The sequence below is a fragment of the Dasypus novemcinctus genome, chromosome 11, assembly GCF_030445035.2.
Source record: "Dasypus novemcinctus isolate mDasNov1 chromosome 11, mDasNov1.1.hap2, whole genome shotgun sequence".
NCBI lineage: Eukaryota > Metazoa > Chordata > Mammalia > Cingulata > Dasypodidae > Dasypus > Dasypus novemcinctus.
Window position 1 is genome coordinate 103,716,818 of NC_080683.1, and position 27,471 is coordinate 103,744,288.

Below are 27,471 nucleotides of genomic sequence, written 5' to 3' on the forward strand. Positions count from 1 at the left end.
TAGGCTGGCATAAGGCTCGTCCGTATTCCCAGGGCTTTAACTCTTTGAGCCTTCTCCTTTTTGTCATGTGGCAGGACCAAAATGACCAAATTCTCGTCTCTTCTGTATCCTCTTCCTTATGTCTTCTTAAGTGTGTGTCCATTTATATAACCCAGCAGGGGGCCGGGGACTTAAACATTCTCCTCTTATATGCTAAATTTCCTCTTATATTCTAAATTTTATGGTTTCAACAAAGAACCATACTGATAAGACATATCTGCTTTACCACAAAAAAATAGTCTCCAGATTTTTTTTTATTTTTTTATTTTTTTGGTGCACCCAGAAAAGAATTTACAAATGCTTAGTTTGTTTATTTCTGGGATTAGGCTCTTTTACCTTTACCCTTCCCCCCTCTCAAATCTAGAATGGTTTTGTTTTGTTGGATCCTCCATTTGGAGGCATCTACATGCTTTATGTGTTTCCTTGCTTCCCTATCCTTTCTCTTTTAAAACAGTTCCAGAGTCATGAGCTGTGGAATAAAACATTTTCCCCAGGATGTTTCTCTGGGTAGGCAGCCCAGTCCTCAAATGGAGCTGGCACAAATCTTCATATGGAAACACCATGATCTGCAAAGTGTTCTACCACTTGCTTTTTAAATCAACAAGCTCCTATTATAAATTTGATGTCATTTGCAGATGAGAAAACCATGCTGATGAAGTTGGTGGCTTCAATGTTGTTGCAACCAGCCTGTCTGGACACCCCTCTATCTGGAGAGAGAAAGATAAAGACCCTATAAGCACACAATTGGATTCCCACAGCATCTCTGCAAGGAGAAAGAGAGCTGGTAGCTCTTGTCTTCAGGAATGATGGCTCCTACTGCAGTATCAGCAGCACATGAATCTCCAAAGCTCATCTTCTTCCAAGAAACTGATTTGGACCCAGAATCTAGTCTTGTCTCTTTGAGAAAGAAAGCCCTATAGTATCCCATGGGAAGTAACAGTGTCGCTGAAATGTTTCTTGGTGATTTCTCAGCAACTCTTTGTCCCCCAAGTGTGGTTTCTTCACTAGTATTTCACCAGATAGTAATTGAAGTGCTAAGCTAAATTTTCCTTCATATGCATCAATAATTAATAAATTATCTCTTCTTTTGGGTTTATGAATCTATATAAAACAGTTAAATAATTCTGGTTTTTGGTTATATAAATTATAGCAAGAAGAGACTATTAAACCATGATAAAGTACAATAATTATTTCAGTCCTAAACATAAACATTATTCCAAGGACAACAGGTTTCTTGCTGGTTTTTTTTAATCATCTACACATAAGGAAATAAAAATATCTTTTTTGACTTTCAAATATATTACAGAAGCCAATATTGGACCTGGCCTTTTTAGCATTGTATATACTTGATTCTGTTGCACTTATTTCATACTGTGACAGTTTCATGAAAATCATGACATCTTTCCAGGTAGGGAGAGGTTGAACTACCTTTTATATCCCTCAAAGTTTATTAGCCTAAGCAACAAGAACTCTCCAGAAAAAAACCAAGATGTTTGACCTTAAAGAAGCTTCAGAGATCAACTAGATCAGAGATGCTCAAGTTGTCCTCCGAGAAGCCCTAGGAGTTCCAGGCAAGGATAAAAGTCAGGGCGGCTGGCGTGGGAGAGGGAGGATCCTCAGGCATTCAACCAGAGCCACGCCATGTCTTACCTGTTTTGTACACTGGATATTGAAGAAAGGTCTGTGTGCCACCAGAAATAATACTAATGCTAATAATGAAAGGGCTTGAAATCCAATGATCAAATGTCTAAATTTTATAACCAGGGCAATGGAGGTTCAAATAGAAAAATTATTTGCTCAAGTAGCACTGCTGGTAAATATTTGGCTGAATTAATGATTTCCCAAAATTAAAAGGAAATATTCAATTTAATCAATTTTTATCAAAGGCCTACTAAAGCAAGTCCCTACAGCAAAATAAAGACAGAGCCCTTTTATAGAAACATGCTAAAGAAAAAAAAAAAAAATAAGAGCACTGAAGATCATACCCTTCAACCTACTTGTTTTAGAATTCAGTAGCTTTACCAAAGTCACACTTCAAGTAAATGAGGGAATCAGGATGTGCTTTGCTAAAGATTGCCAATGCAACCTTTGCTAAAAGTTGCCAATGCAATATACCCAAAAATGGGTTGGCTTTTATAATGGGAATTTTATTAGGGTAAAAGCTTACAGTTCTGTGGCTGTGAAAATGTCCAGATCAAGGCACCATTAAAGATGCTTCCTCACCAAAGGTTGGCAGTTAGCAGATCCTGAAGTCTGGCAAGGCAAGATGGCAAGGCAAGATGGCAGGTCTCAGGAGCAGATGTGGCTTAAGAAGTTGAGCATTTGCTTCCCACAGAGGAAGTCCCAGGTTCAGTCTCCAGCGCCTCCTAAAAAAAAAAAAAAAAAAAAACAACAAGCAAACAAATGAAAAAAAACAACTCAGGGGAACCAATGTGGCTCGGTGGTTGAGTACCAGTTTCCCACATACGAGGTCCCAGTTTCAATCTCCAGCCCCAGTGCCTCAAAAAAAAAAAAAAGAGAGAGATGGCAGGTCTGCTGGCCACTGTCTACTTTCTCCTTGAGCTCAACTGTTAGCAGTCAGCCATCTCTCCTTGGGTCTCATCTCCTGGAGCCTCTTAGGGTTCTCTGTCTTTCTGTAGCTGTAGGATAACCTGGAAACCTCTCACATGGCCAGGTCAAAATGCCAGAACTCCCTTTCTCTGTGTCTCTTCTTTCTTTCCGTGTGTCTCAGCTTATATAAGACCCAGTAAGAGGACAGAGACCCAACCTGGGTCATGCCTCACCAACAGAGTCCAGTCAAAAAGCATTCTAATCAACTGATTTAATCAAATGTCCCTCAACTGAATCTAATCAAAAGTCCCCATCTACATTACACAGAAATGGGTTAGCTTAAGAAAATAATTTTCTAGGGTCCATAAAAGACAAACCAGGGAAACGGACTTGGCCCAGTGGTTAAGGCATCCATCTACCACATGGGAGGTCCGCGGTTCAAACCCCGGGCCTCCTTGACCCATGTGGAGCTGGCCCATGTGCAGTCCTGATGCGCGCAAGGAGTGCCCTGCCACGCAGGGCTATCCCCCGCGTAGGGGAGCCCCACGCGCAAGGAGTGCACCCGTCAGGAGAGCCGCCCAGCGCAAAAGAAAGTGCAGCCTGCCCAGGAATGGCGCCGCCCACACTTTCCGTGCTGCTGACGACAACAGAAGCGGACAAAGAAACAAGACGCAGCAAATAGACACAGAGAACAGACAACAGGGGAGGGGGGATTAAATAAATAAATAAATCTTTTTTTAAAAAAAGACAAACCAGGACACCATATAAACCTGAATTTTCTCACCCCAATTATAATGCACTTTCCACTGTACTCTATGCCCCTAAAATTTCATTCATGTGCCCCTGATATATCAGGATGATACCTGATTTGAAAAGACTGACTGAACATTTGCATTTAAAAATCTCTAGAAAGTCCAATTGTAAAGAAATGTGTCCAAAATTTACCATAGAATACTATATTAACATCCCAAAGAACACAGTTTGAGAAATTCTGTACCATACCTCTCCTCTCCTAGACTTTACTAGATTTGAAACTGAAATCTAGTAGAGTCTTCTGTTAAAAAACATATTTCCATCTAATAGTGATTGACATGATGAATGTACAACTATGCTATTATACCAAATACCAAATATCAAAAGCATTGATTGGATGGATTGTGTGCTTTGTTCATATGTATCAATAAATTGATTTTTTAAAAACGTATTTCCATGATTTACAGATAAATGGGATCTCAGTGATAAGGGTGTTAGACTAGATGTGCTCTCTATATATACACATAGTGTTTGAATGTTACAGAAAATATTACATGCACATGTCCAAATACAATACATGTGAATTAAGTGCAATAAACAATGTGTTAACGATGTATTGTTTTAGCTTTACAATCAAATCCACACCTCTTCAGGATCCATCATGAGAATCCTAATGCATATTTGCTTTCTTCCTGAATATAAGGCATGCATTATAAATTATTGGAAATGTTGAATTAGTTTTAGTAAAATGAAGACTGGTGAATATCTTCTTGCCCAATTTTCAGAGATCAAGTGACTTTTCTGAACAATTTGGTTTTCTTATTTTAAAAAAATAATAATAATGCTTTTTTTTTTTTCGGTCAGAAAGCTAACACTAAAAAAGGAATAAATAGTGAAAATTTCCCCCAAAATACTACTTTAGGTATTTTTATATACACCAAGCCAAAATATTACTGTAAATCTTTGGAAAGAACCTGTTCTTGTAAGATGTGCAGACCAATATTTCAAGACCAAAAGTGTTTACATAAGCTCACAAAATCTTGGCTCTTTTCCCAGACTAACCATCCAACACTTCTGAGATTGGCCCATCACTACATTTACAATATTTTTGACATTTCTTGGGATGGACTCATAGGCCTTTTTGATAGACTGGCTTCTCAATATGATGGAGTGCCAGAACAGCTTGCTGGGTGTGAAAGGCAGTCAGATGGCACTGACATTTTGCAACAAGAAGGAAATGACATGTCAGTACCATGAGCCTTTGGATCGCATCAGCTTTGTTAGCTGAGAAATGTCACCGGGGATCCATGAGTATGTTGGCAGCCATGCTGCCCACCTGAGAAGAGATTGGAGCCCTGTGTTTGGCTGATATTCCTCGTCATACATTTACTTACAGAAAACTTTTAGAAATAGACTTTCAAGAATGCTGCTTCTCCTAACTCTCTATCTAATAAAACTTTTTCACAAATTGTGCCTTATCAAATTGGTACATGTAAGATAAAGTATATATATCCCACGCTCTCTGGTAACATATCCCTCTAATAATCCATTTATCCACTGATTTATTTTATTTTTACAAAGCTTGGTTATTCCTAACGGTGCTTCTGTAGACTGTATAATATCTATACTTCTATTGCCAAGGACAGTATAGGATAAAGCCATTGGATTACTCTACCTTTCTATTCTAAAGTGAGAATCTCCTTGAATGTCCAAATGTGAGTGCGTGTGTAAATTTTATTTTTTGTTGTTTTTGGTTTTGGGGTTTGTTTGGTTTTTTTTTTCATTTTGCCTTTGATAAGAACCTTTGCCGTAATTTCCCCCAGCTTCTTCTTTGCACCCCCCTTCAAGGGTGGTTGGCAGTTTGTATTGCATATAATTTCAGAGTTGAGTACATGGAGGCACTCAGAGTATGGGACCGCTGTGGTGATGAATAGCAGCAGAACTGGTGTTTGTTCTCCAGAGTCAATAGCCCATCTTCCTGAATGAGGTTCCCTTGGGAATGTTTTCTTCCCTGAGATGGTTGAGGCTTTGCATATAGTTTAAAATAATCATGGAGACAGCATAGGTGCTCTTTTACCCACGAAATTGGGTTTCTTCTCCAAAATCAATACTGTAACTCAGCCCCTTTTTAATGACCCATTTCCCTGGATGATGAGGATCCATGGCCACAACATTTAGGCTCCAGGTTCTCCGATCTCGAAAGTTATTTACTGCACAAGATCGGGAGTAAGCAACTCTGCTAGGTACGACAAAGGTGGATGAGAGATGGGCCCTATGCTCAGGGAGCTTTACTCCATTTGTCGAATCAAGACAATCACATGAATGCACAACTAAGTGATTATACCAAATATCATTGATTGTACACTTTGTATGAATTGTATGCTTTATTAATATGTATCAATAAAATTGATTTGTTTAAAATAAAACGACAATCACAGATACAGATTGTGCACATATCAATCACCAGTTAGTGGTGTCAGAGGGAACTACTATAGGAGTAGGGGCACAGATGCTCATGTTGACAATAGAAAGGGGTGATAACTGTATATCTCCATCAGCAGTTCAGAAAATGGGGATCTCAATGAGGAGAAACTAACCTCATTCAACATACCAACCCAGCTCTATACCAACCCTGGCTCCTACCATCACTGGCACCATTGCCATTCTTCCCAAGGCAGTGCTTTCTCCTCCATCATCCTCAGGAGTGGTCATGCCTTTATTCCTTTCTTTTCCTTCCCTGACCCAGCCTAGCTCTTTATAGGGACCTGAGCTTTCACTGCCTAGAGTTCTCTGGCAGAAAGAGAAAAGGTCTGATTCAGGAGAACAGAAGCAGCAAACACATTAAATGATGATAACCCCAAATGGGGCTCTCTTCCCCCAATCGTTTCTCATATTTATAATGTGGTTGATAATTTACCACTCATAGTCCTGCAACATGGGCTTAGGAGATTTCCATGGCAGCTCCCAGGCAACCTGGGAGCAGCTCAGACAAGAGCTGCCTATCTGGGAGGCCAGCCCGGTCAGAAAATGTCCTGTGAGCTGCCCATCGAAGGGAATAATTACAGGGGCTGCCTAACTGCCATGGCAATAGACACTTAACCCAAGTGTTTTCAGGTACCTGCCAGCCCTGGGCCTGGCTGCCTTCCATAGGCCCACAGCACACGGCCCCATGTGAAGTGGATGTTTTACAGCAAGTTTCAGCAACTCAGCTGTTTGCATTAGAACTTAACCCAGGTATGCCAGAGAGCTGTGCCAAAACACATCTTACCGTTTCCTTAATTCAAAAGCAACCCGCAAAAACAAACAAACAAACAAAAAAAACATTTGAACTGACTGCTGGTTTTAGTTCCTTGACGAGAAACAGTTATTTAATTCAATTTAACAAAGTATTTTTGAGTACCTACTAAACACTTGATACCTGGGAATAAAGAAAGTACAGATCCTAACCCAGAAATGGGCTCTCATGCCAACCCTTAAGTAATACTGCCTAATAGGACGCATACACTCACATTATAATTCAATAATAGGTGCAAAAATAGAAATAATCATGGGCTGGACGGTGACATAGTAAAGAAAATGGCTAATTCTGATGAAGGTAGTCAAGAATGGCTTCCCAAAAGAGCTACTTGAATTGGACTTTGTAGGATAAACAGAAATGCTCTAGGCAGAAAAGAGGAGAAAGAACCTTATAGATGGGTGGAGCAGCATGGGGATGTGGCGTTGGGAACGACTGGTGTGGGGGGACAGTGAGCAGCTCAGATTGCAGGTGAGACTGCGTGAGCAGGTCCTGCTAATAGAGTCCTGGATGACCCAGTACAGCACACAAAGGGAGTCACTGAGGGTTTTATACCCAGGATGTGACATGATCAGGTCTAGCTTTTGAAACCTCACTCTGGCAGTGCCTGCTGGAGGATGTGTTAGAGGAGGAGGAGGCTCAAGGCAGTTGAGAGACAGCTGCAGTCATCCCTGCAAGAGGGCGCGAAGACCCAGTGTGAGGCGTCCACCGTGATGAGGCTACAGAAAGGATAATTTCGCTCGATGGGCTCAGACAAACTGCAGCAGTTCACCTGTCCCTTCTGGTGAAGGACTTTAGGGTTTGGCAGATGACTCATTAGTGTAATAAAGAAGGCCATCATGGTCTTAAAAAGGAAGAATACTAAAACTGAGGCAGGTTAGTATGAGGAAAGGAAGACTTAGGTCACAGCTGAGGCCCAACAGACAACATAGCCGGCAGAGAGCATGGCCTGCAGAAACCTCCTGAGGAATCCCGCCAGACCCTGGCCATGAGAATAATCCCATTTGAGATCAAGGGAAAGCCCCAAATACCCTCAACAGGCCTCCCCATTGGCCCCTGAACACGGACAGGTGGGGCAACCAATCAGAACAGCCAACAGCTAGAGCCTCTCCCTAACACATAATGAAGGGGGAGAAGGAAAGACTTTAAAAAGCCCTGCCCTAGAGCCTCATGCAGGCATTTCACTCTGCCACCCCTGCAGCCCATGCCTGAGACCGTGTACTTCTCTCATTTTCTTGTTTTTAATAAACTCTTTACTCCTTTGCCTATTCTGTGGGGTGTCCTTAAATTCTTTACGCAACATAAGTCAAGAATCTAGAAGCCCAGAACCCAGAGCCTTCTGCTAGCAAAGGCTTTAAATCATAGAATATAAAGATTGGAGACTATCTTAAGAGGGCTATTCTAACTCCCTCATTTTACCTACAACTTAGTTGGCTAATTATTGACAAATTCCAGCCTGACAGCCAGGTCCCCAACCGATGATAATGCCTAAAGTGGAGGTGAATAAAACAAACAAACCTCTTCAAGCATTACTCATCCTAAACCAATTGGGTGCAACAGTAAATCTTATTTTCACAGAGTTTCCAGGCAATGAAAAAATGTTAGCAACTATAATTTGAGTACTCTATATAAAGCACTTTCACCCATTGGCCCATCTAATCTTAGCATCAGTCCTGGGAGGTGAGGACAGCGAGACAATGACTGATTGTCCAAAAGTTACCAAGTGATGGAGCCAAAGTCAAACAACAAGACTTCTGGTTCCCATTCCAATGCTCTTCCCTGCATTCTGCCCCACTAGTGACTTTGACACTAATCTGAGGTTGAATTCTTTAAGGTATGTAGCGATTATACATGAGGACAGGCCTCTGCACTGCAACTGCATAAATTTGGATTAAAAAAGTGTTGAGTTAATAGTGTGAGCACCAGCAAGAGGTTCTATTTCCAGGAAAAGAAATACTAGTGATATAATGTAATAATGTAAATAGTCTAATTCACTCCAACAAACATTTACATTCAGAGAGTTTCAGAGAAGGAAAAATAGCCTATAAAATAACGCTCTAGCTATCTCCTGAGTTTGAAGGAATAAGCTTTACTTACAAAAGGAAAAGATTTTTATGCTTGGTAGGAAAAACCATGTCTTGGGCTAGTAACGCAATTCAGTTTTATTGTTGTTGACTTGGGATTTTTGTTTATTTCATTTTTATTCTTTTTTATTTCTTGCAGTACCTGAGATCATGTAATTAGTTGCAGGGAGACAAATCATTGATGCACAATTTAACAGGGAAAGGGGAATCCACTTCTGGAAGATGATACAGTGACCCTAAAATGCCATTTATCAAAAAATGTATAACAGTATTCTGTGAATTATAGCTGAGTCAGCCATCTGGTTTCCTGTGGAAGAATAGAAAAGAAAAATGAGGAAGAGGAAGGAAGCCTCTCTGCTGGTATAGACCAACCAATCAATGATAGTAGGTTTTTTAATTAGCAATCTTGTGGATCAGTTTTTTGAGTTTTTTTTTTTTTAAGTAGTCTCTAACTGGGTTGGTACATTTACATATCAGCAGGGGAAGCCCTACATTTCTAAGAGCTTGCAAAGCTTAGGGTCATTCTCTATTTGTTTCATGTCCTAAAAGTACTTCAAAGTCAAGGATAGTGACTCAAAGGTAAACATTTACCTTTCATCTCTGACTGGGCTGAAGGCAAATTCATGACCAATCTCCAAGCCAGGCCATAAATTGTATGTAATGTTTGGTCTCGGGACAGACACCAGAAACAGCAAATAATGACTGGCTGGCTCCACAACGACATTAAAGTCCTGCTCAACTAGAGTTGTGACTCTGGTTGTTAATATTAATATTTGTGTAGGATATGAATTTTCTAAGTTATAAGGAATCCCAAATAAAGATATTTAGCATGAATACATATGATAATTAACTAATTTATTCTCATATTTTATATCAACTTCAAAGAGTGACATAATTAGGGTTCTCATGTCTATTAATTTGTCCATATTTCCTTACTCTCTATATTTCAATCAGGTAATACCTTCACATTCTAATATATTGGAAAAAAACAAACACAGTCTTGTAGTAATTTTGAACTCCACTTTTTATAGTACAACATGTACTAATAAAAAAATCTAGAATAATGCACTGGTACATAAAAAACTTGGATCAGACCAAAGAAGCTGTTTTGTCGATTTGTCTCTTTGTTCCTTCAGTTAATAAATCCTCCAAATAAAAAATAAAAATAGGTATCTTACATCTAAGATGATGTGGAGATTAATGAGAGTATTAGCTTTGTATTTAATTTCTATTTATGTTTATTAAAAATTTGCAACTAACATTTAAAAATTAAAGTAGAAAACCCAATTCATATTGAATTTTCAAAACAGCAACTCTTCAAATTCAACCAAAAATTTTATCAGCTAAAACTATTCTTTCAAAACGAGGATCCTTGTCAGGTTCAGAAGGATGCACAAGATAGGAAATATCTTTACTTTTTTTATAGAAAAAAATGTATCATTAAGTGTGTATGTGTAAAAATTGTGACTAACAATCAAAAAATTAAAAATTAAATCAGTAAATTCCAAACCTGTAAAAGGAAATATGGGGAATGGTGGGGAATCGATGAACACAAACAAAAACAGAATTATCCATATCTGTATCATCTCGGTCTCACTCAGGCTTTGTGCAGGATTTAAGGCTGATCACTCCGTCCTTCCAAATACACTCCCCACTTAGCCCCCAAGATTGCTCGTTCTTCTGGGTAGTTTTGCATTTTGTTGAGGTCACCTATGCACTATTTTCATCTCTTTGTCTAAACGGTAATTTCCCAAAGATAGACCAATGGCCTAAAAAATCTATATCCCTTCTGCCCAGTGTGCCTGGCAAATAGTAGGCACTCGGTAATGCTTAATTGAACTGAATTCCCCTAAGTATTGCCAGAGCTCCAGTCATGAATATGATGATTACACACAAGGCCAGCTGTAGTGGCTCGGCACCACATGCTCTCAAATGCCCCCCACACCTTTTCATGCTCTGCTGCCGCCATCTTGAAATTCGTAATCATTTTAGAAGGCATTTTGCACTGGACCTGGCCAATTGTATAGCCAATCTTGATTACACAGCACACATCCATATGTACAAACACATAACCAAATGCTAACAAGCAATGTTTCAAAGATCAAATGAAGGACAAATTTCTTCAGGTCAGGTCCAGTCTCAGAAACTTGATTCTTTAAGTGGAGCCAAAGATAAATAGCTTTGAATGTACTGACACATACTCACATAGTCTTCACCCTTCATCCACTCATACTCTTAAATTATGGTCAATTACATAACAGTATATTCCAGGGGAACATCCAAATTCTTCTCTTATACTGGAATGTCATATATCTGCCATTAATTCAAATAAAAAGGTCATGTGTTGCATGTCAGAAGTCTTTTTCTTTTTTCTAACAATTTTTTCAGTGTAATATTTTTTGTAGGTGGGCTTGGGTTCGCCCTGTAGCTTTTAAAGTAAAAGTTACCACTCCTCACCCAGTTCCCCAGTTTCCCCACATAACTTGCAAAAGTTTACAAAGATTTTATTCAAGAGTGCCAAAAAAGGTTGAGAAGAGTTTCATATGGACAATTGAGACTGAACAACTAAACCCAGTCAGGTTTATGGCAGACAGACTCTTGTGGCTTTAAGAGTTAAAATAACAGGCCCCCACCTCTTTACATCTGCCCCCACTTCACAAACGAGAAACCTAGGGAGCCAGACCCAACTCAGGTCTGCAATGAGTGGTCCTGGAATGCACGCCACAGCTGGCCAAGAAGCCCCCCCACCACAGCTCTTGACTTCTCGCCCCTCGTGCGTTAACTCTTGCCCAGGTTTCCAGAGCCTATGTCCCCACGGCGCCCGGTGCGGCCCGTGACCTCCCAGACTCACAGAGAAGCTGGCAGGGTGAGGTCTGGGGCTCCCCCAGCACTGAAACAGTTAACTTTTGGGACGACCCCAGGAAAGAAAAAACAGACTAAGCACTGCCTTGTGCTGGGAGGAGGGTTAGAAAATGAGGCTGTTGCTGTTGTTTTCATTGTGTGCGCTCTAATCAGGGAGAGTAAGAACAATAATGCATGTAATGCTGATTTTGGAACGTGTCCATGCAGCTTTTCCCAGGCTAGCCAGCCTTGGGAACGGCTGATAGAGTGGCACACCAGGGGCACAGCCTCAATCACCAAGCACAGGGCAGGGCAGCCTTTTCTGTGGATAAAATATGTGAGGGATGACAAGAATCTTCCCAGCATGGGAAGTGGCAGTAACAAAAAAATATACAACGGCGGGAAACTGCGCAAAGGGCTTTACGTCTTGTGGCCCAGCCGCAGGGACAGGATATTAGAAAGATGGGATAGTTCTCCTTCTGCCGGACCCATTCCATTTTTCTTTGTTGTTGGTTTGTTTCCCTTTTTGCATTCGGCTTGCCCTCCTTTCTTCCCCACCCCCATCCCCCAAACTCCCTCCATCACACTTTGAAGCAAGATGAAAGCCGGGTGTTGTGGCTGCTGGCACCAGACAAGCACGAGGAGAAGACTGAAGTGTGCTTTAGTTTAAGGCACTGTACTTCTCTCCCAAGGAAAAGGGGCGGGGGGGCGGGGGGGGGGTTGGCGGGAATCAGCTTGAAACAATACATTGCATTTTGCTGAAAAGCATACTTGTGTGTATCTAGGACTCCAACATGGTCCTAATTTCTCAAAGCTTTTGTCTCTGAGGATAAGGGAATGGCTAAATTGTGGCATCCTCCCTCCAAGTGAATGCATGTAACTGCAAAGGTTTGGGATTGGGATTGTTTAGTAAAATAAAATATGACAAAGGCAAAATCAGGCACAGGAACTTTTTGGTGTTGACACAACAGCAGATCGTAACTCCCTGATGTGTTTGTTGTTGAAGTAACTCCCTTCCTTTTAAATAGCACAGTCAAGCTATGCTCAATCAGTGGTTAAATAATGTTGAAGGAATGACTTCCATATATTTACCTCATTATACATTTGCCAGATTAACAAATAAAACTTGAGGTAAACAGTAATAATTTTTCAGTAGAAGTGTGTCCCATGCAACAATTGAGACCAACTTCTACTAAAAAATTATTTGTTGTTTATATGAAATTCAAATCTAACTAGGCATCCTCTGCTTTTTCTGGCAATTATACTTAGTTATGGCATTTTTAAAGATCAAGTCATATCTTGTTTTTCCTCAAATGTATGAAAACAGTTTTTAAAGGCTTCATTATAATATGAATTTATTTGAGCCTTATCAAATTCAAACATAGAGATATTCAATATTTCATTCTTACTACAACACAGACTGCCTGTGGGTAGAGGCCATCCTTGTCCTTGTCAGCCTATCCCCTAAACACATAAACATGTGCAAGGCCCACACTGCCCCCCCACACACACACAAATACACCCCAAAGGTTTGTTGTTGTTGTTGTTTTTAAAGGATTCTGTGTATGTACTTTTTCCATCAAAAGAAGGATGGGCTAATGTGTTGCTAAGGCAACAGGTCAGTACTTAATATCAGCTCTGCCATGGAAAGTGCCTAGAGCTCCCACTTGGCCATTACTTAAAACTGCAACTGCTTTGTCATATAGCAATAGCTCATGAGATCTAAAACAACATAATTACTTTTGGGTAAAAATTTTCTCCCAATCTTTCTACTTAATGTCCTGAAACCTGGTTTTATTCTTTTATATTTATGAAAACTCACATGCTTATAGACATAAAATCAATCCAAAGGGCCCACTTTCGCTGATCTGGTTCTGGGTGCTATATCTGCAAACTTCTGTTTTTGTTCACGTGGTCTTATGTTCACTTGAACTTGGATGAAGGCGAAGGCCTGATGTTTTTTGCCCCTTGTTACTGCTAACCCTGGTCATGCCCTGAGAAGGTGATGACCGTCCAGTTCAAGGGGACTTCAGAGGGGACTTAAAGGAATTCTGGGAATGTGGGGAAGACAGTGCTGGTGGAAGATTCCGATTCCTTTTGAAGTCCCACTATATGTGAAATTCAAATGGTGCTTAGATAAGTGGAGAGAGTTCCATACGCACCTGCAGCTGGAAGATTGGCGAGTGTCATCAGAGAATCATGTGTTTTTTGGACAACCAAAACTATTTCTTTTGCATTTGTCAAAGGGTTAGTTTATTATAGAAATGTTTCTTTTTAATCAGTTTTTTTGTGTAACTTCACCTCTGCTATCTCTTAAATCAATGCAGGGAAAGAAAAAACCAGAAAAACTCTTGAACTTCAGTATACTTTTTAGGAAAACTATCAGGGTTTCAATTTGAGGATAAACGTGAACCTAGATAACTTTTGCATAAGCCTAGATAGCTTCACATGATCTTTAATCACTCAGCTTGCTAAATACAGTCAAGATGACCCCTTAAGTGGATTCAAAAATCAAATTTATCCATAAGAAAAGAATGAAAGAAATACTGTAACCTACCTCCTTGTCCTGAACACTCGCCTATGCCCATCCCCACTTTCACCCTTTTCCTATACAGAACAACACATATTTCTAATGAACCAATCCATGCCTGTTTAGGGGTAGAAATGGCTTGGTGGACTGAAAGTCTGGAGAACTGATTCTATTTTCAGCTTTATGTTTATAGCTATATAAACACCAGCAAGTCTCTTCTCAATTCTTAGCCAAAAGAATGGGAAACAACAAAACACTCAATGTCTTTGATCCCAGTTTCTTCTCATACTAAAAGTGAGAATGTAAATCCAGATGCTCAAAAATTGCTTCTGTTTCTGAAATTCTGATTCTGTATCAGTTTACATCTATGGGCCATATATTCTTCTCTCAGTACCAAAAGGCAATGATTGTACCAACAAGTTACATTTATTAAACTTTTTTCCATGTTGCCGGCTTCTTTTAAGAAAACATACCCAAATGGAACACATTCTTAAACAAAAGCACAAAGAAGCACCTGTAGAGAGGTGATATTGTCATGGAATAGATCTATGAATCTTCTACCTTGGGAAATTGGAATTTGTGAATATTGTATTTTGACCACAGAATTTTCAAATAGATACAAATGAGTATCTGTTCATTCAGAAGGTGTACTCATTTGCGGGCTCAAAGTTTTAGCTGCATTGGGGTATAAACTATCCCTCAAAAGAGACATACATTTTTCTTTAAGAGAATAAATGACACAAGCATTGCTTTCAGCAGTATAATCAACTATAAGGGCTTGGATCAATTACAGGATTGATATGGCATATGGCAAACGCTGTTCTTTTAGAAAAAAAAAAAAGCAAAATATGGAGGCTGCGAACCAGGAACCAATCAAGAGCATATCTGAAAAATGAAACAAACATCTCTTCTGCTGATCAGAACCAGGAGCCAAGGATTATTGTGGAGGAATCATTGAAATCATCAATCGGGGCTAGGGAGAGTAAAAATGACAACCTGGATAAAGGGATACAGAGAGAAACTACACAACAAAAGCATCAAGAGGGAGCTGTTGGAGCCCTGGAGTCCTGTCTTCAGAACCACAAGCCTTAGAGGTTGCTTTCTTCCCCCTGCAGCTCCCTGGCAAGGGGAATCAGTCACGCCCCTGCTCACTCTCCTCAAATTCAGGCTTCCGGGATCTGGAGGCAGAGTACTGTCAAAAGAGGGAATGTGCTGCTCTCTTGGCTCTTATGGATCTCCTTTTTCTCTGGCATATCTTTTCAAAGGCCTTTTATAATGGGATAACATAAAAATGGCATCGTGTAACAAGTTATTATGGATGACTTTACTGCTGCCAGAACTTTACCTACCTATGTATTTTACCCAAATGTTTATTTGAAGAAGAAAAAAAAAGAGTTTTTACGTAGCATGGATGGTTTATGTTTATTATTTTAAGAGTTAATCATGTCTTCTAAAATTCAAAAGCACATCATGAGACTGATGATCATAATCTCCATCACAAAGTTTTCCATACTCACGGCTAAAGTCACTTTTCATACCGACTTCTTTAATTGGGCTGAATTACTCAATTTGGCTTCCTTTTGCCAACCAATTGTCTCTTAATATACAGAAAACATATTCAATATTCAACTAAGATAGTTATAAAAAATCCATGGATGGAGGTCCCACTTCCCCATTGATCTCCATATTTAACTTAGAACCCTTTTCCTGTCTTTAAAAGGAAGTGAAAAGGGGGTATTTTAGTTTCCTAGGCCACTCAAAGCAAATACCATTAAATGGGCCAGGTTAAACAATGGGAATTTATTCACACATGGTTTTGAGGCCGGGAAAATATCCAAATAAAGGCATCATCAAGATGACGTTTTCTTCCCAAAGACTGTGTGACAGCATCCTTGGCTCTTCTGCCATATATGGCCAGGTGCATGGCAGAATCTTCTGGTCTCTCCCTTCTCTTCTGGGTTTCATTGGTTTCAGCTTTTTCCTTCCATGGTGTTCTCTCTGTCTGAATTTCATTCTCTTATAAAGGACTCCAGTAACAGGATTAAGACCCATCCTGATTGAGGGGGGTCACACTTTAACCGCAAGTAGACTCATCAACTGACTCTACTTGAGTCAGTAATCCATTCCTGGAATGGATTAAACCTAGAACATGTTTTTCTGGGGTACACACAGCTTCAAACCACCACAGGGGCCCCTAGCAGCTTGGGCTGGTTCCACCTTAGGTGGACAGGAGAGCAGAAGAGAAGTGGCCTCCCAGAGGCTATAACAAAAGAGACTAATGGCCCCTAAAAAGTCTTTGAATACCCTGGGCTTGGATCATTGGACTCAATTTATATGGAAAAGTTACCTTTTCTTCTGAGAAACTGAATGTAATTACCCTCATTTTGATCATACTGTGGACATTTTAGCTGCTTTATATCACACCCTCTTTCTTCAATCTTGCTAGAAAGAACTGAAAGGAGATAGAGATCCTTGTTGCACATGGCCCACCAGCACTGCCACTGACTTCTTCCCACTTGTGGAGTTAAGAAGCATAAAGGTATTGTGTCTAGCTTGCCTCTTTCACAGACTATAATCCCCTGAGAACAAGGGATTGTTCACTCATTTAACACATGTTTAATAAATATTTCTTGAGCAGATGTTAGATACCAGGCACTGAGCTAGGTAGATATACAATGGTGACAAAGCAGATGTGGTTCATGCCATCAAGAAGTTTGCAGTCTAATGAGAGAGCTGGCCTTTAGTCAACTGATCACTCAAATAAATGGAGAATTTAAAACTGTAAGGGATGTTATAGGCAGCAGACTTGGCCCAGTGGTTTGGGTGTCCATCTACCACATGGGAGGTCCGTGGTTCAAACCCCGGGCCTCCTTGACCCGTGTGGAGTTGGCCCATGTGCAGTGCTGATGCACACAAGGAGTGCCCTGCCTCGCAGGGGTGTCCCCCGTGTAGGGGAGCCCCAAGCACAAGGAGTGCGCCCAGTAAGGAGAGCCGCCCAGTGCGAAAGAAAGTGCAGCCTGCCCAGGAATGGTGCCGCACACACAGAGAGCTGACACAAGCTGACACAACAAAAAGAAACACAGATTCCTGTACCACTGACAACAACAGAAGCAGACAAAAAAGATGCAGCAAATAGACACAGAGAACAGACAACTGGGGTGGGGGGGGGAGGAGAAATAAATAAATAAATAAATCTTTTTTTTAAAAAAAGGATGTTATAGACTTCCATGAGAGTACAAGGATTTCCAAGTGCATTTCTCACAGGTGCTCTCATACAATGTCATCATATGAGAGAAATTTGGGGGGAACATGACAACCTGAATGCTTAATACATATCATTTAGTCAAGAAAGGCTTTCCCAATATTACTCCTTTCTTGAATTGGGTAAAGCTTATACACTTATTATTTATAAACTTCTGTCATAATCCAGTAACACAAAATTAATTTTTCTTTTTCACATGCAAGAGGAATTGATAAATTTTGTATAATATCAATTTCTATCTAATATTAATACAACCTTGCCAACTTCCACAAATAATGATGTCTACATTATAACAGCTTTGTCCGCTCTCATGTTCTGCAATACACTTCATAGGAAGGTGGTCGAAGTAGCTTCCTAGCTGCCAAAACTAATACCATACAATGGGTTGGCTTAACAAGAATTTATTGGCTCATGGTTTCAGAAACTAGACGGTTTGCTTCCTCCTGGGTTGGTATTTTCTGACTGGTTAACAATTATTGGGTTCCTTGGCTTTTCTGTCACATGACAATGCACATGGTGGCATCTTTTCCTTTCTCCAGCCTCTATCTGCTCTCCATAGCTTTCTCTTCCCTCTCCAATTTCCTTTGCTTGTAAGTATTTGCACATATTGGATTAATTCGAAGTAGTTTTAACATGTTGTTAACATCTTCAAAACTCCTACTTATAAATGGGTTCACACTCACAGGACCAGGGTTGAGATCTGAGCATGCCTTTTGTGGGGGCATAATTCAATCCCCAACAGGTATCCTTAGTTTTAGGGAGTTGCCCTCTTTATTTGTATCTGAATGTGACTGTAAGTCTTCTAAACAGTTACTTCCCAATACCAATAAATGAGATAATATTTGCCTGTGAAATTTGAAAAATAGCAGTGTCCTTTCAAAAATATAATTCTCATTCAATTTGAAGACAACAAGAGCAAAGTAATGAAACTTTGGGAGTTTATGTATGAAGTCTTTACCAACAAGAAAAATGGGTAATAATAGGTTTTGAAATGCTTGATTCTTCGAAATGTTGTAGAGACCTCCGAAGACCTTAAAATCCTTAGTCTCCATTTCATATTTTAAGCATAGGAGTATATTTACACTATCTTCTTATGCGTATCATTAACTTGTTCAAAATTTATTAATGATAATGATGATGGTGATTTCACTAATTTTTTCAGATTCCAGTAATTTTTAGTTTCCTGATCTGTAAAGTGAATTAAGACACATCTGACAAAATTATTGCCAAGATCAAAGATATGTCTGGGACATAGTCAGTACTCCATGAATTCTCACTTGGATGGTGGTAGTTACTTATGGTTATTACAGGATTCTGGCAGTTTAATTTAATGTCCAAATAAAAGAGAAATATGTAGAATCCCATATGAAAATCTTACCATGAAAAATAAGAGCATATTCACAGAATAGGTCTATTTTATAAATGGGTAGAGCACTCAATCATGTAGTTGCCAAAGTTTAGAAATTCATTTATGAGGCTATGTCATTCAGGTAGGATGAAACAATTGGATTTTGAGGGTAAGGCAAAAAAGAAATGTACCTAAAATTGCAACCAGAAAAATCTCTGGTTGTGACACATTGGGGGGGGGGGGCAGGGGGGTGCAAAACAAAACTGAGGCATCGTCTTGGGTGGTTCACTGAGTGGAACTTCTGATTTTATTTAGCTCACAACCTGCCAGAGAGTGAAGAACTGGAGAATTCATTCAAGGCCAAGTGACCTGCTGGAAATTGTCCACATCTAAACATAAAACTAGCTCAAATTAAAAGGACTAGTATCATATGCCACAATTCTGTATGTGGTATCATCTCAGCCAGTCAAATCACCTTTTCTCATAACAGTCAAGGAGCTCCTACAATCAACTTGCATGAGATGGAGTCAACCAATACCCACAGAGCTACTACAGCCAGTTCAATGTATTGTTCTTATTCACTTTTCAAACGATATTTATTCCAAAGGACATTAAGCTTTGAAAGAAAGCTCAGTTTGGGCTGCCAATTACTCTGAACTTCTTATTTTGAGAAACCATGATTCTGCCCTTTGTCAATAGAACCAACTAACACATTGTGCATTTGGTAAACAGGCACTAGTGACTTTAAAACTTTATATTTATTACCTAACATGGTCTACAAAGACAGTCCACTAGAACTATTAAACTGGCACTCTAAACAGATTGCTAATAATTTAGAATAAAATGCTCCCTAACTTAACCCTTGGGGGAAACTACCAAAGTTTCATTCTCTTAAAATGTTAAAAGTATTTCCATTGCCAATTTTATGGTACATGCTGTGCATATAGAACTCTTTGAATAGAATTAGGTTAACCCATGGTCTTAACATTAAAAAATATTTGACTCTGTGCAGTATAGACTGGTCCTCACCACCATGAAATGCTTAAATAGCCACCAGGTGCTTGTGTCTGAACTAGATGTCATGGATTTACATATTTAAGATAAATTTCCCTGTTCTAAGGAATTTACAAGTTGGAGAGAAGATATTATCAACATTCAAAAGTATATTGTATATAATGCATGTGTATATGCATATATATTATATATGTGCGTGTTTATCTCAAAATCTCAAAACTTGGGCAGAAGATTGGAACAGACGCTTCACCAAAGATTCATGGATGGCAGATAAGCACACAAAGAGATGCATGTCATTAGTCACTAGGGAAATGTAAATTAAAATCACAACAAGATACCACTTCCTATTAAAAGGGCTAAAATTACCAGGTATTGGTGAGAATGTGGAGGAACTGGAGCTTTCATACACTACTAGTAGGAATGCAAAATGTTGCAATGGCTTTGGAAAGCAGTCTTTTGATAAATCCATGAGGATTAATCTGGGAGGAATATTAAAGGCCAATGGTTGTATAGGTTGTGCACACAAATTTCTAGAGAGTGCCATTTACATCCTAGTCTGTGAGCATGGTTTGTCCCTGGATATGTGCAGAGCATAACCTGGGAGGCCTTATGTGGCAAATCATACTAAGGAAGTTGGTATTTGAAATGAGGAATAGAATATGGCAAGAATAGGGGTGAGTGGGGGAAATATATATGAAAACTGAAAAAGGAAGGCCATTCTTGAGGGACAAGGAATCAAGTTTTGCCAGCCCAACTGCTGCTTAAAAGTTGGTAGTGATGTTTGCCTCCAAAGCTGGCAACAAGGAATGGGAAAACCCACTCAACGACACAAACCAACATTGGGATTTGAAATGGAGGAAGATAAGGTTAAAGTAGTGAATGTGTGATAATGGGTAGTTTTCCTGTTAAGGTACATTGACCTTCTGAAGAAACTGAAAACCATAAAAGAAAATATTAAGATTTTTTTGTGTGGGGGGATGGGAAGAGGGCTAGTGCACAGGGAGAGTTATTGTTTCAGGTTTCCTAAAGAGAAGAAAAATTTCCTTTTTGAATGAAGTATGATTTTCCCAAGAATCCTTAAGATTTGGCAGGAATGTTAAGCATTAAAATTTTACTTTACTGGGTGGCGGACTTGGCCCAGTGGCTAGGGCATCCGTCTACCACATGGGAGATCCACGATTCAAACCCCGGGCCTCCTTGACCTATGTGGAGCTGGCCCATGTGCAGTGCTGATGCGTGCAAGGAGTGCCATGCCACGCAGGGGTGTGCCATGCAGGGGTGTCCCCGTATAAGGGAGCCCCACGCGCAAGGAGTGCGCCCCGTAAGGAAAGCTGCCCAGCACGAAAGAAAGTGCAGCCTGCCCAGGAATGGTGCTGCACACACGGAGAGCTGACATAATAAGATGATGCAACGAAAAGAAACACAGTAACTGCCCCTGCAGCACCACCCAGGACAACTCCAAGTCCTGAAAAAGCCCCCACATTTCATCTCTTCCTCCCTTTCCCTACCCCCAGCAGCCACCATGGCTACTTTCTCCACACCAATGCCACATTTTCTTCTATTACTAATCACACTAGTTCATGAATAGAATATCAGTAAGTCCACTCTAATCCATACTCTATTCCTCCATCCTATGGACCTTGTAATGGTTGTGCCCACTCCACATCTATATCAAGAGGGGGCTTAGATTCTACATGGACCATTGACCATGAAGTGCAGTGGTGCTCAGAGATGTATTCACCAAATGCAATGAGTGTCTCATGATGATGGAGGAGAATGTTGTTATGGGAGGAGGAGTAGGGTGAGGGGGGTGGGGGTATATGGGGACCTCATTTTTTTTTAATGTAATATTAAAAAAAAAAATAAAGAGAAAGAAAGGAAAGAAAGAAAGGAAAGAAAGGAAAGAAAGGAAAGAAAGGAAAGAAAGGAAAGAAAGGAAAGAAAGAAAGAAAGAAAGAAAGAAAGAAAGAAAGAAAGAAAGAAAGAAAGAAAGAAAGAAAGAAAGAGAAATAAAAGTTTCTCGTGCTGCTGACAACAACAGAAGTGGACAAAGAAGACACAACAAATAGACACAGAAAACAGACAACGGGGGGGGGGGGAATAAATAAATAAATAAATCTAAAAAAAAATTTTACTTTACCAAAAAAACACACAATCTTTCTCAACGTTAGTCTCACGTTAAAATCATCTGAGGGGTAGAGTGGGTGTAGCTCAGAGGTTGAGTACCTGCTTCCCATGTATGAGGTCCCAGTTTCAATCCCTGGTACCTCTTTTTAAAAAGGTTTTTAAATAAATAAATAGAATAAATCATATATATGTAAAAAAAAAAAAAATCACCTGAGACACCAATGCTCAGAGTTCCACCTCAGAGCAATTGAATCAGAATCTCCATAGGATGTGTCTGGACATCATATATTTTTAATGACCCCTCAAGAGTTTCTAATGTGCAAATGTGCAGTAAGTTTAAAGACACTGAAAGCTTGAAACCTTCTGGGTGTCAATGAATTGATTTAACTAGTATCCTGCAAGTTATATGATATTTAAAAGTCAACTGATGGTTTTATATTTGTCTTTGAAAACCTGGAACCGTCTCATCCTTCTGGGCTTACAAGTTTCATTCTAGAAGAGTCTAACCTCACTACGTACTGGCACACAGCCTAAAGGAATGAAAATGGGCTCTGGACCCACTGAAGTTCCCCATCTTGGGTACATATTATACTGGGACCTACGGAATCAGATGGGAGTGGCTAGGCCCTGAGGAGGGGAAACTGAGTCACAATCTGGTGCCTTTAGTAAGCTCAGAAAGGAGAAACATGCAGGTGCCCAGAATTTTTCAAGTTACCAGAGGTAAATCCACGAATAACAGGTTAAAAGCAATGGAAGGGCCTTTGACTAACAAGTTTGTCAGGAAAACAAGTCATAAAAAAATATGTCATATAACTGTAAAAGTGATTAGACATCTTGCTTCTTCCATCTCTCACACTCCCAACACCCACAATGTCTGGGTGTGATGGGACTAAGTGACAGTCAGAAGACTCTTGTTCAAGTCCAGGTTCTGGCACTGTAACTGTGTTACCAAGGTCAAGTCCATGACCACAATGGGGACAGATGTTTCAGGTCCTTCCTACCTCTGGACTGCCAAGTCAAAGAAAGGGGAAGATAATGCATGTGAAAGCATCTTCTATGGAAGCCCTATATATGAAAATTGTTTTCATTACTTTTCATTTGCATTACATAAGTTTTGGCACCCCTCCTCTAGGCAGGAATGAGGCTAAACCTCTTACTAACCTCAGACTAATTGGAACCAACTTTCCATAGCTTCCCATTGGCTTGGTTCCATTTGCAGGCGAGTCCACAGGCTTGCCAGCCCCCACTACCTCCAAGACCAGTGGAATGGCAAAAATAAAGTGTAGGAGTCCCAGTCTTCACTCGGAACATTGGAATGATTCAACATTTGCAATTATTGGGAAGTGTCTTATCTTTGGTGACAGGGGCTCTGGGCTCATTGTATTTATCAAAGTTATAAATTACTTATTAAAAGTCACTCTGTGTCTCTTTTGCATTCTGCAGACAGACTGACCAAAGACTCTTGGGTGCTCTCATCTGCCTTTGCAGGCCTCTTCATTATTATTGCACATTGTTAAGTCCTTGAGTAACAGATTTCCACCTATTAAACAAATGCAGAATTGAGACAATAAAAAAGAGAAATCAGACAGAAAAACTACATTTAACAAGATCACAAGTTAAAATTTCTGACAATTTGGGTCATCCTTTGTGCTGTCCAGTAGAAGCCACTAACTACATGTGACAGTGGGACATTTGAAAAATTAGTCTAAGTTGAGATACGCTACATACCAGATTTCCAAGACCTAGTACCAAAAACAAAGAATGTAAAATATCTAGTTGTTTTACTTTCCCAAGCTGCTATGACAAGTACCACATCACTGGTTTAACAACAGGAATGCATGGGCTCATGTCTGGGAAGCTGAAGGCTTCCTTCTTCTCAGGGTCAGTAGCATTCTGACTGACCAACAATCCTTGGGTTCCTAGGCTTCCCCATCTGGAGCAGTTTGATAGTATTGACGAATTCCAAAAAGAAATATTGGATCATGCTTGTAAACTGATCTTTTCACCTGGGCATATTAGAGTGTATTGGATTCAGAGGTTTTACTTTTAATTGATTAAAAAATAATTAAGGGGAGGCAAATGTGGCTCAATCGATTGGGCTCCCATCTACCATAAGGGAGACCCTGGGTTTGCTTCCTAGAGCCTCCTTGTGAAGGCAAGCTGACCTGTGCCTGCAGAGAGCTGACAGCCCGTGCCCGTGGAGAGCTGGTACAGCAAGATGACGCAACAACGGGAGACAAGCAGACACAGAAGAACGCACAGTGAACGGACACAGAGAGCAGACAGCAAGCAAGCAGCAAGGGGGGGGCAGATAAATAAATAAAATAAATCTTTAAAAAAAATAATTAAGGCTTTGATTGGGTCATGTCAGAAGGACATTCAGTCTCCACCCCCTTGGTGGGCGGGGACTCACAGGGAAACTGCACCACAGAGAAGGGAGGTTAGAGTTTTAATGCTGGTGCCCAGGAGGTAAGCACTCAGAGGAGCAGAGAGAAGTCTCGATTAGACACTGCAGATGCCTTGGGGAGAGAGACAGCTGTTTACCTGGCAATCTATAGTTGGCCTTATGGAGAAAGCAGAGCAGCTCGATTCAGAGAGAAATGAGCCCCAGGAGAGAGGAAATCAGGAAGCCTGACCCTGGCAAACGTCAGCAGTCGTCTTTATCCAACATGTGACAAAATACTCTAGTGAGGGAAGTAACTTAGGCTTTATGGCCTGGTAACTATAAACTTCTATCCCAAATAAATACCCTTTATAAAAACCAATTTCTGGTAGTTTGCATCAGCATCCCTTTGGCTGACTAATACACCATCACAAGGCAATGCCCTCTCCTTTCTCCTCTGGATTCCAGCTGACTTAGCTTTTGGCTCCTCTCCATGGTGGCTTCCAGCAATAAGATTAATACCTGCCTGATTCAGTTGGCCACACCTTAATAAAAATAGCAATTGCAAAAGGTCTGCTTACAATGGATTCATACCCACAGGAATTGAATTAAGATTAAGAACACATTTTTTTTCAGGGTTACCTAATTAAAACTACCACAGTCTGCCCCATTGACCCCAAAAGAATATTTCTTCTCACATGCAAAATTCACTCATTCCATCAGGACATCCTCAAAGTCTTAAGTCAATTCAACCTAAGTCCAAAGCCTCATCAAAATCATTTATGGGTATAGTCCTTCCTGGGCCTGGGGCAAAATTTCTCTCAGTCTCATGGACCTGTGAAACCTAGAAAACAAGTTATCTGCTTTCAAAATACAATGGTGGGACAGGCACAGGATAGGCTTCCATTTTGGAGAAAATTGGAAGATAAATGAGGCATTGGTCCCAAACTAATTCGAAATTTGGCAAGATAAACTTCATTAGATCTCAAGGCCTAAGAGCCATGTGTGGTTTGATGCTTTGTCCTCCAGGCCCCACTCTTTCCAAGAGCTTACACAGTGGCAGTGTTCCCTCAAAGGCTGGGGCCTATGTCCCACCTTCTTCAAGGTTTGGAGCAGCAGCCAATACCTTCCAGAGGCAGAAACACCACCCCTTCCAAACACCTGGGCAGGGTAGATGGTCTACCTCCTCCAAGTGCAGGGACGGACTCTCCTTTTCCATACATGTGGGTGGACCCTCTTTCTTGACTGGAAAAGACCTCCCTTCAGTTCATCCCTTCTCTGTCCCTTTTAGTCCAGAATGATAATGCTTCTGTTCATACAAATTTTGCAGAACACTTGTTGGTTTTGTGTTTAGTTCAAGGAGATCCAAACCATCAGACAAAAGGATGCTCCCAAGATCCTTCCTGGATAACTGCATTTCCAATTCTGACCAACTCTGACATGGTTGGCTGGATTTATATTTAAGCCACACCCTCTTTAGCAAAGGATTGTTCAGGCAAACCCTCATGTTTCCTGGAACTGACTTCCCAGAAGTTCAGGAAAGACCCTGATGGAGTCACTTCTGGCCCTAGTCTCAGGGCACACCATCTAGTTAGGCTGATATTTTTAATAAATTTCTGATTTCTTTGTGCCTAACAGTTAAATCCTTGGTTTATTGCTTTCCTTTTCCATTTTACTTTAAGCTGCAAGGAGAAACCATGCTATACTTTCCACACTTAGCTTGGAAATATCCTCAGCTAAATATCCAAGTTCATCACTTACAAGTTCCAGTTTCATTCTAACATGCAAGTACACAATTCAGCCAAGGTCTCTGCTACTTTATAACAAGGATCACCTTTCTTCCAATTTCCAGTAACACATTCATCACTTCCTTATAATGCTTCATTGTAAGTACCTTTTATGTCCATATTTCTACCAATAGTCTCTTTGAAGCAAGCTAAGCATTTTCTACCAAGAACCTCACAATTCTTACATCTTCTACCTATCACCCAATTCCAAAGCTGTTTCCACATCTGTAGGTATTTGTGCTAGCAGCTCACATACCCAGTGCAAAACACATCTTAGTTTCCCAGCTACTATGACAAATGCCACACAGTGGGTCAGCTTAAACAATAGAAGTTTATTTTCTTATAGTTTCAGGGGCTGCTTGCTTCCTCCCAGGTGGGTAGCATTCTGGCTGCTTTGCAACCCTTGGGTTCCTTGGCTTTCCTATCACATGGCAATGCTCTCTCTCTTATCTTTCAGGTTCCCACTGGCTTCTGAGTTCTGGCTCCTCCATGTGACTTTCTCTTTATAAAACCTTCAGTAATAGGATCAAGATTTATCCTGATTCAGCTGGCTACACCTTAACTAAAAGAAACATCTTCAAAAGGTCCTATATACAATGAGTTCCCACCCACAGGAATGGATTAAGATTAAGAACACATCTTTTCTGGGGTACATAACTCAATCTGCCACATGGTTAACAGCTTACACATGTAAGGGTCTCCAGATACTTGTTCTTGACTGACTTGATCCACTTCACTAGGAAGCCTTGGGAGGTTACATCACCACCACCACCACCACCATCACTGCAATCACTGCCAACACCTCCAGCTTCACTATCATCACCACTGCGATGGACTGAATTATGCCCCAAAAAGGATATGTTCAAGCCCTAACCCTAGGTTCCATGAATGTGATCTTTTTTGAAAACAGAGTGTTTGAAGATGTTATTAGTTAAGATGAAGCTAAACTGGATTAGAGTGGGCCTTAATTCAGTATGACTGGTGGTACATCAGTACCTTAAAAGAAAGGGAGAATTGGACACAGACAGAGAGAAGATGGCCATGTGATGGAGGCAGAAATTGAGTTATGCCACAAGCCAAAGAAGACCATAAATTGCTGGCAAGCCACCACCAGAATTCTATAGACTTCCATAGAAGCATGGCCCTACAACACCTTCATTTCAGACTTATCCTTCCAGAACTGTGAGACAATAAACTTATGTTATTTTATGCCACCTATTTTGTGGCATTTGTTATGGCAGCCCTAAAAAACATAACAACTATCACCACCACCACCACCATGACCACATCTATCATCATCACCTCCATCACCACCAACTTCATTATCAACACCATAAACACCAATACAACCATCTCTATTACCACTACCACTACCACCACCATCACCACCATCAATACAAACACCACCATCATCACCAACACCAACACCATCACCATCACCTTCACCACCACCACTAC

The 27,471-nt window shown here is 40.3% G+C and overlaps 1 long non-coding RNA gene across 1 annotated transcript in view; it reads right to left on the reverse strand.

The window, feature by feature from the left end:
* Positions 1-2,200: 2,200 nt before the first annotated feature.
* Positions 2,201-27,471, reverse strand: part of LOC139440017 (uncharacterized) — a 179,233-nt gene continuing 153,962 nt past the window's right edge. Inside the window, exon 3 of the long non-coding RNA XR_011650134.1 lies at positions 2,201-2,405. This is a non-coding gene — a long non-coding RNA (uncharacterized lncRNA). The remainder of the gene's footprint in view (positions 2,406-27,471) is intronic.